The following is a 9409-nucleotide window of genomic DNA, read 5'->3' on the forward strand; positions in this document are numbered from 1 at the left end:
TTTTACATTTCATATTGTACCTTTGACGGCATGAGTCTCTAAACCCCATAGGTGGGGGTGAGGAGCTCTGCTGTGTTTCAATGGATTAATGCAATTACTACTGTTTCTATTCAATCACGCTTGATTCTATTCTAAGATACTCAGTCGTACTTCAATCTGGAGAAGATGATGATATGTGACACTCATCATTATTCTCAATTCTATGAACGCATTCTTGACAACCACTCCGGTTCTATCTGAGCTCAACGTAGTCATTGGGCGACAGCTTGAGTGTGTATCTCTTGGGTTTCTAATCCACGGGCCGAGTCCGAAGGTTAGAACCTTCGTGGTATAGGCTAGAACCAATTGGCAGCATTCCTGGGATCCGAAAAGTCTAAACCTTGTCTGTGGTATTCTAAGTAGGATCCAGGAAGGGTTGACTGTGACGAGCTTCAAACCTGCGAATGTTGGGCGCAGTGACAGTGTGCAAAAGGACAATGGTCCTATTCCGACGCTAGCGGGAACCGACAGATGATTAGCCGTGCGGTGACAGCGCATATGGATTTGTTTTCATCCGAGAGGATCATACAGCTTGCCATTGAAGGAAGCCATGCGTGTTTGGAGAAGAAGACAGTAGGAAAGCAGAGATTCAGACGACAGAGCATCTCCGGAACCTCAGCCTATTTCGCATTACTGAATCACAAGTACTCTTTATTTCATGTTATTTATTTTTCATAAATACAATCATTCTTATCATTAATCTCCTGACTAAAATTTACAAAATAACCATAGCTTGCTTCAAGCCGACAATCTCTGTGGGATCGACCCTTACTCACATAAGGTATTACTTGGACGACCTAGTGCACTTGCTAGTTAGTTGTGCGGAGTTGTGAAAAGTGTAATCACAATTTCTCACACCAGAAACCTTTAACGGCCGTTCCTAATGGATTGTACTCTTCTTAATAGCCTTGTATTGATAGTCGGCTCTCCGGTTAACCAAGGTATCCGGTCTATGACCTTGGTGATCCCACCAAATGTCAGGAAAGAGGGCGGTAGTTTACTCAACCGGTGAAGTAACCGGTGTCTTACCCTTCTTCCTCATCCTGAAAATACAAAGAAAAGATCTTCGAAATCATAGGGCAACAATAAAGTGAAACTCAATGAGGAAGCACTGACAATGTTAAAAGAGCTTATAGAAGTAGTGTGATTTACAAGAAATATGGTGTATATATTCCAATGATGTGCGCGGTTAGAACACACACACCAGCCGGATATCATGGTGATCACACCTTTAAGGCATTTCACAGCTCAACGCTTCACGATTTAGTGCTTAAATTGCAAATATAGAACAGAGAAATGCAAACAACTTCAAGTAAGCACCAAAACGGGATTGTCCATTGGTCATCCTCAAAAAGTGGTAATCACACATACAATGTTCTCAATTGGAAGCCCAAAAGATGTTTGATCAAGACATCATCAAAAGTTGAACATTCGTAGAGTGGTTACTCAATTGAAATTCCAAGATGAACAATGAAACTTAGATTACACAAACACAATGCACTCACAACCAAAACTTCACATCAACAAAAAAATGAATTGGTGATTTCAATTTCCTACCATAAAAAGTCATAATAGAAGTTGCACCATTCATACAATATACCTAACAAGAAATAAATTGAACACATATGATGGCCAAGTCATATGAATCAAACATAATGTTCATTGAGGCATTTTATCGAATATGTGGTATGCAATGTACAAGTTCATCACAATTTAAGCTCAAATTTGATCCTAACTATCCCAACGATCAAGCAACAACACTTTGCAATACAAAGAAACAATAAGAAAAGCAACTAATGAGATCTAAGCAACACAAAAGAAATGAAAGCAAGAGCAAAAATATTAACATAAATATAAAGAAAAAGCAAGAACCTAAGATATAAAAGTTGAAAAGGACAAGAATGAGGGAGAAACAATGGCACTCCTTATAGCCACTGCGAAATCACGGCATTTGGGTTTGCCGGAAAAAGAAGCACCGAAAGAGAGTACTCACCGGTGGTGTATAGAGAAAAGGGAAGAGAAAGAAAGAAAGAAAAGAGAAGAGAAGAGAAGAGAAAGAGAGAAAGAGAGAGAGAGAGAGAGGTCACCGGCGGTGGGCTAGTGGTGATGGTGGCTGGCGCAGCTGGGTTGAGAAGAGAGAGGGCAGCAAAGAAAGAAAAGAAGAAAAGAGGCTGCCTCTCAACAGGGCAGGTTGCCCTGTTATTGCCCAGAATGCGTCACGTGCGGACGCACAGCGAGAGTATCAAAGAAAGGTTGCGGACGCACACAGCGTGCGATCGCTGCGACCAAAGAGGTTGCAAAAGGATGTGCGGACGCACAAAGACGTGCGACCGCACAGACAGGCTTTTTTTAACTTGGGGACAAAGGCGTGTGTGCGTGCGCACACACAACGGGTTATAAATGGGGGAGGTTGTTCAGGCGCACAAGCTGTTCCCTCGCTCCCACCAAAGGGGCTATCACGTTGCGTATAGGCGCACACGTCTTTGCGGCCATGCAGATGAGGTATGAAAGGGGTTGTGTGCGTACGCACGCAGCTGTGCGCACGCACAGGTCTGAGAAAACAGGGTAGCACGCACGCACGAGCTGCGCTGGCGCTGTGACCAGAGCGCACTTCAAGTCGTGTGCGGACGCACACATGCGTGCGGCCGCACAGATGGTGAAAAATGCAGTTCTGTGCGCACGCACAGGTCGGTGCGTACGCATAGATTCCCTGTTTCAAAAAATTCATTTCTCTTCAAAACTAAGGTTCCTACCCTTAGTATACTAACATACCAACCTCAAATCATTCAAACAAGTACAATATCACAGTCCACAAGTAAATCAACTTATATAACTCAAAATTCATCAAACCAAACCTAAACTAACCATTATATCACAAAAAAGCAAATAATTCAAAAGGCTATAAACAAGAGATAAAAGTTGGAACAAAGTTACCATGGTGGGTGTCTCCCACCGAGCACTTTGGTTTAGATTCCTAAGTTGGACTTGTATGGCTTCATTTGTCACTTGGAGGCTTCACCAAGGAGGAAAATCTCTAACTCCTTGGCATTTTTGGGTTGAGTGTGATCCTTTGAGTTTAAATTCTTGGCAACATCCTCTTTTTTTGTTCCTTCCCATCCTCAATCACTTGATCTTCAACGATGTTACACCCAAAAATAGAATAGGCTTCAAGAATGAGCTTGTTTGACTCCTCCAAAGTGAACTTGACCAACTTGCCATCCGACTCGAAAGAATAGACTCCCGAATGTGCATCTAGCTTGAAACGGGCCGTCTTTAAGAATGCCCTTACAAGGAGTATTGACGAGGGCCTGTTAGAGTCAATGGGAGGGGTCTCCAAAATGTGAAAATCAACTGGAAAGAGCAACCCTTGAATATTAACTAGCACATTCTCTGCAATCCCAACAACTAACACAATACTTTTATCGGCTAGTACAAACCTCGCCCCGGACCTCTTTAGGGGTGACAAATTCAATCTCTCATAAATGGGGAGTGGCATAATGCTCACACACGCTCCCAGATCACATATACAGTCCATGAATTTTATCCCACCAATCAAGCAAGTGACCAAACATGGGCCGGATCATTACATTTTTTAGGAAGTAAAGAAGAAATAGAATCATCTACCGGCTTTGTATTCAGATTGCCAAGCTTGTCTTTGTGAGTGCAAACATCTTTAAGGAACTTGGCATATTTGGGCACTTGTTGAATGGCTTGGAAGAGTGGGACGGTAACTTCGACCTTCTTAAAAACTTCCACCATATTTGGGTCAAGCTCTTCTTGTTTCTTATCCTTCTTGGCTAAAGTTGGGAATGGAATGGGCAAAGGCTCTTCAAGCAAGGTCTTCCTCTTTGGCTCCTTGACCTTGGGTAGTTCTTCCTCACTTTTGTCAATACTTTCATCTTCATCCCTCATCGCTTCCACTTCATCTCCTACCTCTTCATTGTTCGTTTCTTCACTCAACCTTGTAGGCATAGCAACATTCTTATCAAGTTTAGTACCGCTCCTAAGGGTAATGGCATTGATGCTACCCATAGGGTTGGGTTGAGGTTGGAAGGGTAAACTACTCGAAGATGAAGCTTGTTGGGTGTTTTGTGCGGTTTGAGGGGGCAGAGTTAAACGAGAAAGGGCCTCGGCTATGGTAGCCATGTATGCCTCTTGTTTCTTATGGAACTCTCATTGTTCTTGCATGAAGGTGTGAATTGTGTCATTCATGTGAGGTTGATTAGAGGGAAGGGCTTGGTTAACTTGAGGAGGGCTAGGCCTACTATGGGGTGTTGGTATTTCCCTTGGGGTTGAGATTATGGGGGTTGTTGGTATGGTTGTTGGTATTGTGGTTGACCTTGGGGATGTTGATGGTAGTAGACTTAAGCGTTTTGGTTAGGTTGAGCTTGAAGAGCTTGGTTCCACCTTTGGTTTTGATTGCTTCCTAGTTGGTAGGGTCCTTGGTTGTAATTTGGTCTTTGTGGATAGGAGTTAGCTACCGCCAATGTAGTGTCTTCTTGGAGCTTAGGACACTCATCAGTGTAATGAGTGTTACACGCACAAACACCACATATCTTTGGTGGTCCTTCAATCCTTGGAGGTTGAGGTGGAGCAACTATCAAAGCTTGAGGGATTTGTTGCCCTTGGGTGAGTTGTCACAACAAGATTGTCATTTTTCCAAGGGTCTTGGTTAATATAGCATCTCCAGAAGGAGAAACTTCATTCAAAACTTTCAGTTGTGGACTCCTTGCCCTTGGGTGTTGAGTGGAGTCTGCTAGATCAGATATAACTTCCCACGCTTCGGCAGCGGTCTTGTTTTTGGTCAATGATCCTCCACTTGCGGCGTCTAAGAGAAGCTTGTCTTGGTGGTGCATTCCTTGATAGAAATAACTGATAAGAACCAACTCATCAATCCTATGGTGAGGACAAGCCTCCAGAAACTTCTTAAATCTCTCCCAATACTCATACAAGGTCTCCCCATCCCGTTGCACAATGTAAGAAATCTCTCTTCGCAACTTGTCTGTTTTCTAGGGAGGGTAGAACTTTTCCAAAAATTCTTTACGCAACAAGTCCCAATTAGATCTAACTTCACCCGGTTGAGTATAAAACCACTCCTTCACTTTCTCCTCCAAAGAGAAAGGGAAAGCAAAGACCAACACTGCGGCTTCATCCGCCCCATGACTTCTCGCAGTTGCACGTGCAACTTGGAAATCCTTTAGATGCTTCAAAGGATCTTTCCCAGGCAGTCCATTATATTTGGGAAGCAAGTTTATCGTGCCAGACTTAGGCTCAAAATTTGGGTCTAAAGCCAGATACAAGATTTGAAGCGGTTGCAAGTCAAGATCAGGAGCTCCGGCCTCCTTCAAGGTGATTCTTTGAGGTGGGTCCGCCATGACGGTATCACCTGAGTCACTCAAAGAGAGTTCAGTACTCCCCACAGATGAATATATAGTCTCCTCATTGTTTGGAGAATGATAGTCACGAATGGGTGGTGATAGTGAGTGGGAGGTTTCCCCAAGGGGTCCTGATTCACTATCCACAAAAGCTAGTCGGCGTCGAGCTTGCCTTATATGAGTTAATGTCCTTTCGATTTCCAGATCAAAGTGGCCAAGCTCGAGTCTGGAAGCGACCATGTCATTTAACTGAGGAGGCAATGAAAATCAGGCATTTATGAAAAGCAAAACAAAGATGTGCAAGTAAACAAGAACCACTTAACAATCAACAACTACTAAAACTAACTAGAGAGAAAAGTAGTATCTACAATTAGTGCTAAGTAGCAAACCAAAAGTCAAATATTCACACTATTCACATACTTACACAACTAAAATTGTAGCACTCATTTCACTTAAAGTGAACTCCCCGGCAACGACGTCAAAATTTGATGCGCGGTGAAGCCAATATGCATATATAGGATTAGGAACTTGGTTATCCAAAAATGGAATTAGTGTTGTAAGTATAGTCCTAACCCAACAAGTTGGCAACCGATCAAATTAGAGGTTCACAAGGTGTACCACAATTCAAAACTAATTTAAAACCGAGAGTATTTGACTCCCGGGTCATCTCCCAAGGAGTACTTTAGAGCAATGAGTGTGCAAATCCGGTTGTAGAGATCAAGGGTTTGTCATTAAAAAAATAAGCACATAAAGCAATAAAAGAACATGCAAAATTGTAATGATTGAACTAATAAAGAAATTAAAGAACCGACTATGTAATATAAACAAGTAAAGTATAAAAGAGATTAACATAGGAATGTATGAAAGATTAAAAGCATCAAAAAGAGTCTTGGCTTGGAGTGAGCTAAGGGTCCTTTCCTTGTTGGAACTACAACTATGACAATTATGATGGATTCATCTCACTTGATCAACCCTCACATCAGAAAGTAAGTTAAATGAGCATAAGTATTCCTAACCCACAAATCCTAACTTGCTTGCAAATTACTTTAGCAATAAATTAGTGTTAGTGGTAACAAGAACAATTAACAATCCAAGAATTGAAACTAAATATTGGACATTCCAACTCTAGAGACCCAATTGCTCACTTTACCAAGCCAAGAACCAAAATTTAGCCTAAAACCATGTTTGACATTTTGTCAAACACTTGGTGGGCAAGAACTTTAAACATGGAGAAAATGAGTAAATGCTTGAACCTAAAAGCAACAATTGGTCTCAATTAACAAGAATAACACAAGGAAGCATGAAATAAACATCAAACATCAAATTCATCAACAAGGAATTAAAATTGCAAGAGAGAAGCAAAATTGAACTATAACTTGAATTAGAAGAAAGAGTAATGACAATGTAACTATAAAGAGTAATAACAAGAGAATACTTACAATGAAAGCTAGCAAAATCCAAGATCAAAAATGGAAATGGCACTTGAATGTAAAACCCTAATATAAATCCTAATAGAGATGATGAAAAACTTAAAGAAAAAACTAACTAAAGCTTCCTACTACTACTCCTAAAACTACACTAATGATATGCTATCTTATGTTGTTCATTCCCCCTCCAATATGAGCTAGAAGACTTCAGAAATGGGCCTCCAAAGCCTCCAAATCGCGAGGCACGTGCTATTTTAATGAAGTCATGTGCGGACACATGTGCGGATGCACAGATGTGTGCGTCCGCACACCTCACGATAAATCCAGGCCTGTGTGTATGCACAAGTGGCCTTGCGCACGCACATGAGGCGATGCTTGGCTGGACACACGATGCGCTCGGAGCAATCCACGCGCTCAGATTGGGCAGCTGTGCGTTCGCACAGCTTTGCGCACGCACACGTCTCTGAGCTTATCTCCTTTGATTCTTCAAGTTTCCTCCACTTTGCAAGATCTTCTTCCATTTTCTCCGACCCATTCCTACCTTATACACCTGAAATCACTCACAGACAACATCAAGACATCAAATGAAAGGCAAATGGAATAAAAATAGATTAAATTAGGCACAAAAGAGCACATTTTCATAATCAAGCGCAATTTGGAAGGAAAGTTCAAAAGCATGCTATTCAAGGCAATAAGTGCAAGTTTATATGATGAAAATACATCCAATTCTAACCAAAAATCATCATCAAATATGGATTCATCAGTGCCCCGAAGACTTACGAAAGCTGGAAGTGCATTAAGTACCAGAGGGGTTTAAAGGATAGCATCATGACTGCTGTGGCTCCTATGGAAATCCGTGTCTTTTCCGACTTGGTGGACAAGGCGAGAGTGGTGGAAGAGTATGCCAAGACGGTAGCTTCATCCAAGGAAACTCATGGAGGGAGCTCTAGTTGGGGGCGTAGCAAGTATTTTCATCCTAGAGGGCAAAGCTTCAAGAGAGGAGGATATGCGCCTCAAGGTCAAGGAGGCTTTAGAAAGAACACCCATGATCAGATTCAGCATGGCAAAGGGAGAGGAAATCAGAGTAAGAGTTCTTCGGATTTAGCTTGTGATCGTTGTGGACGTTTTCATCCATATGACTCTTGCAAGATTGGTATAGGTGGGTGCTTCAACTGTGGCTTGCCTGGTCATTTTGCGAGGGATTGCACACGTGGGAAGAACCAAAGTGCGGGTCAAGGTTAGCACCAGGGGCGAGTCTTTGTTGTGAATGCCAAGGATGCTTCCAAGGCGAATCCATTGATGAGAGGTATATGTCTAATTGGTGATAAGTCCTTAGTTGCATTATATGATACTGGAGCTTCGCATTCGTTTATTTCATTTGCTAAAGTTGAGGAATTAGGCTTGAAAGTGTCAGAATTACCATTTGATCTGCATGTACATACTCCGCATCAGATGGTTATGACTAGGTCAGGTTGTAAACAAGTAGGTTTCAAGCTAGAGGGTAGAGACTTTGTGCATGATTTGATCTATTTACCAATGGTGGGGCTAGAGATGATTTTGGGGTATGATTGGTTGTCGAAGAATCGGGTTTTGTTGGATTGCTTTGAATGGATAATTCGGTTTATGTCAGAGGGAGAGAATGGAGCAGTGGTAGCTACGGGGTATTACCTGAACTCTGTAATGGTGCATTGTAGTGGGAAGGAATGTCAGGGTTATATCCTGTTGGCTGCTAATGCGTTGGGTGATGCCCAGAACTTAGATCAGATATCAGTGGTTAAATATTTTTCAGAAGTGTTCCCGGAAATTATCCCTGAGTTCCCACCTCAAAGGGAGATTGAATTTGCGATTGAATTGGTGCCGGGAGCCGGACCAGTGTCGATTGCGCCATATAGCATGGCTCCGATAGAGCTGGCAGAGTTAAAGACTCAGTTGAAAGAGCTTCTGAAAAAGAGGTTCATTCGACCAAGTGTATCACCGTGGGGAGCGCCAGTTTTATTGGTGAAGAAGAAAGATGGAGGAATGCGATTGTGTGTGGATTACCAATAGTTGAATAAAGTGACTGTAAAGAACAAATACCCGTTGCCAAGGATAGATGACTTGATAGATCAATTGCAAGGAGCTGGAGTGTTTTCCAAGATTGATTTTAGATCCGGTTAGCATCAGATAAGGGTGAAGAAGGATGATATCCCTAAGACTGCATTTAGGACACGCTATGGACACTACGAGTTTGTGGTAATGTCCTTTGGGTTAATGAATGCATCTGTTGTTTTCATGGATTACATGAACAGAGTGTTTCGTCCCTTTTTGGACAAATTCGTGGTGGTTTTCATAGATGACATCTTGGTTTACTCTAAGACGGTAAAGGAGCATGAGGAACACTTGAGGATTATGTTGCAAATCTTAAAGGAGCAGAAGTTGTATGCTAAGTTGTCAAAGTGCGAGTTTTGGAAGGAGGAAGTAAAGTCCTTAGGCCACGTGGTGAGCAAAGCAGGAATAGCTGTAGATCATTCTAAGGTAGAAGCGGTGATGGAATGGGAAAGACCAATGACAGTGACGGAAGTCTGAAGC

General features: G+C 42.2%; 1 non-coding gene across 1 annotated transcript; it reads left to right on the forward strand.

Moving 5' to 3' along the window:
• The first annotated feature begins 4932 nt into the window (after nt 1-4932).
• On the forward strand, nt 4933-5039 carry LOC148553734 (small nucleolar RNA R71). The gene has a single exon (XR_015893020.1). It is a non-coding gene; the product is annotated as a small nucleolar RNA R71 (small nucleolar RNA).
• The last annotated feature ends 4370 nt before the right edge of the window (nt 5040-9409 follow it).

Source organism: Arachis ipaensis, chromosome B7, assembly GCF_059453495.1.
Source record: "Arachis ipaensis isolate K30076 ecotype BB chromosome B7, ASM5945349v1, whole genome shotgun sequence".
Taxonomy (NCBI): Eukaryota; Viridiplantae; Streptophyta; class Magnoliopsida; order Fabales; family Fabaceae; genus Arachis; species Arachis ipaensis.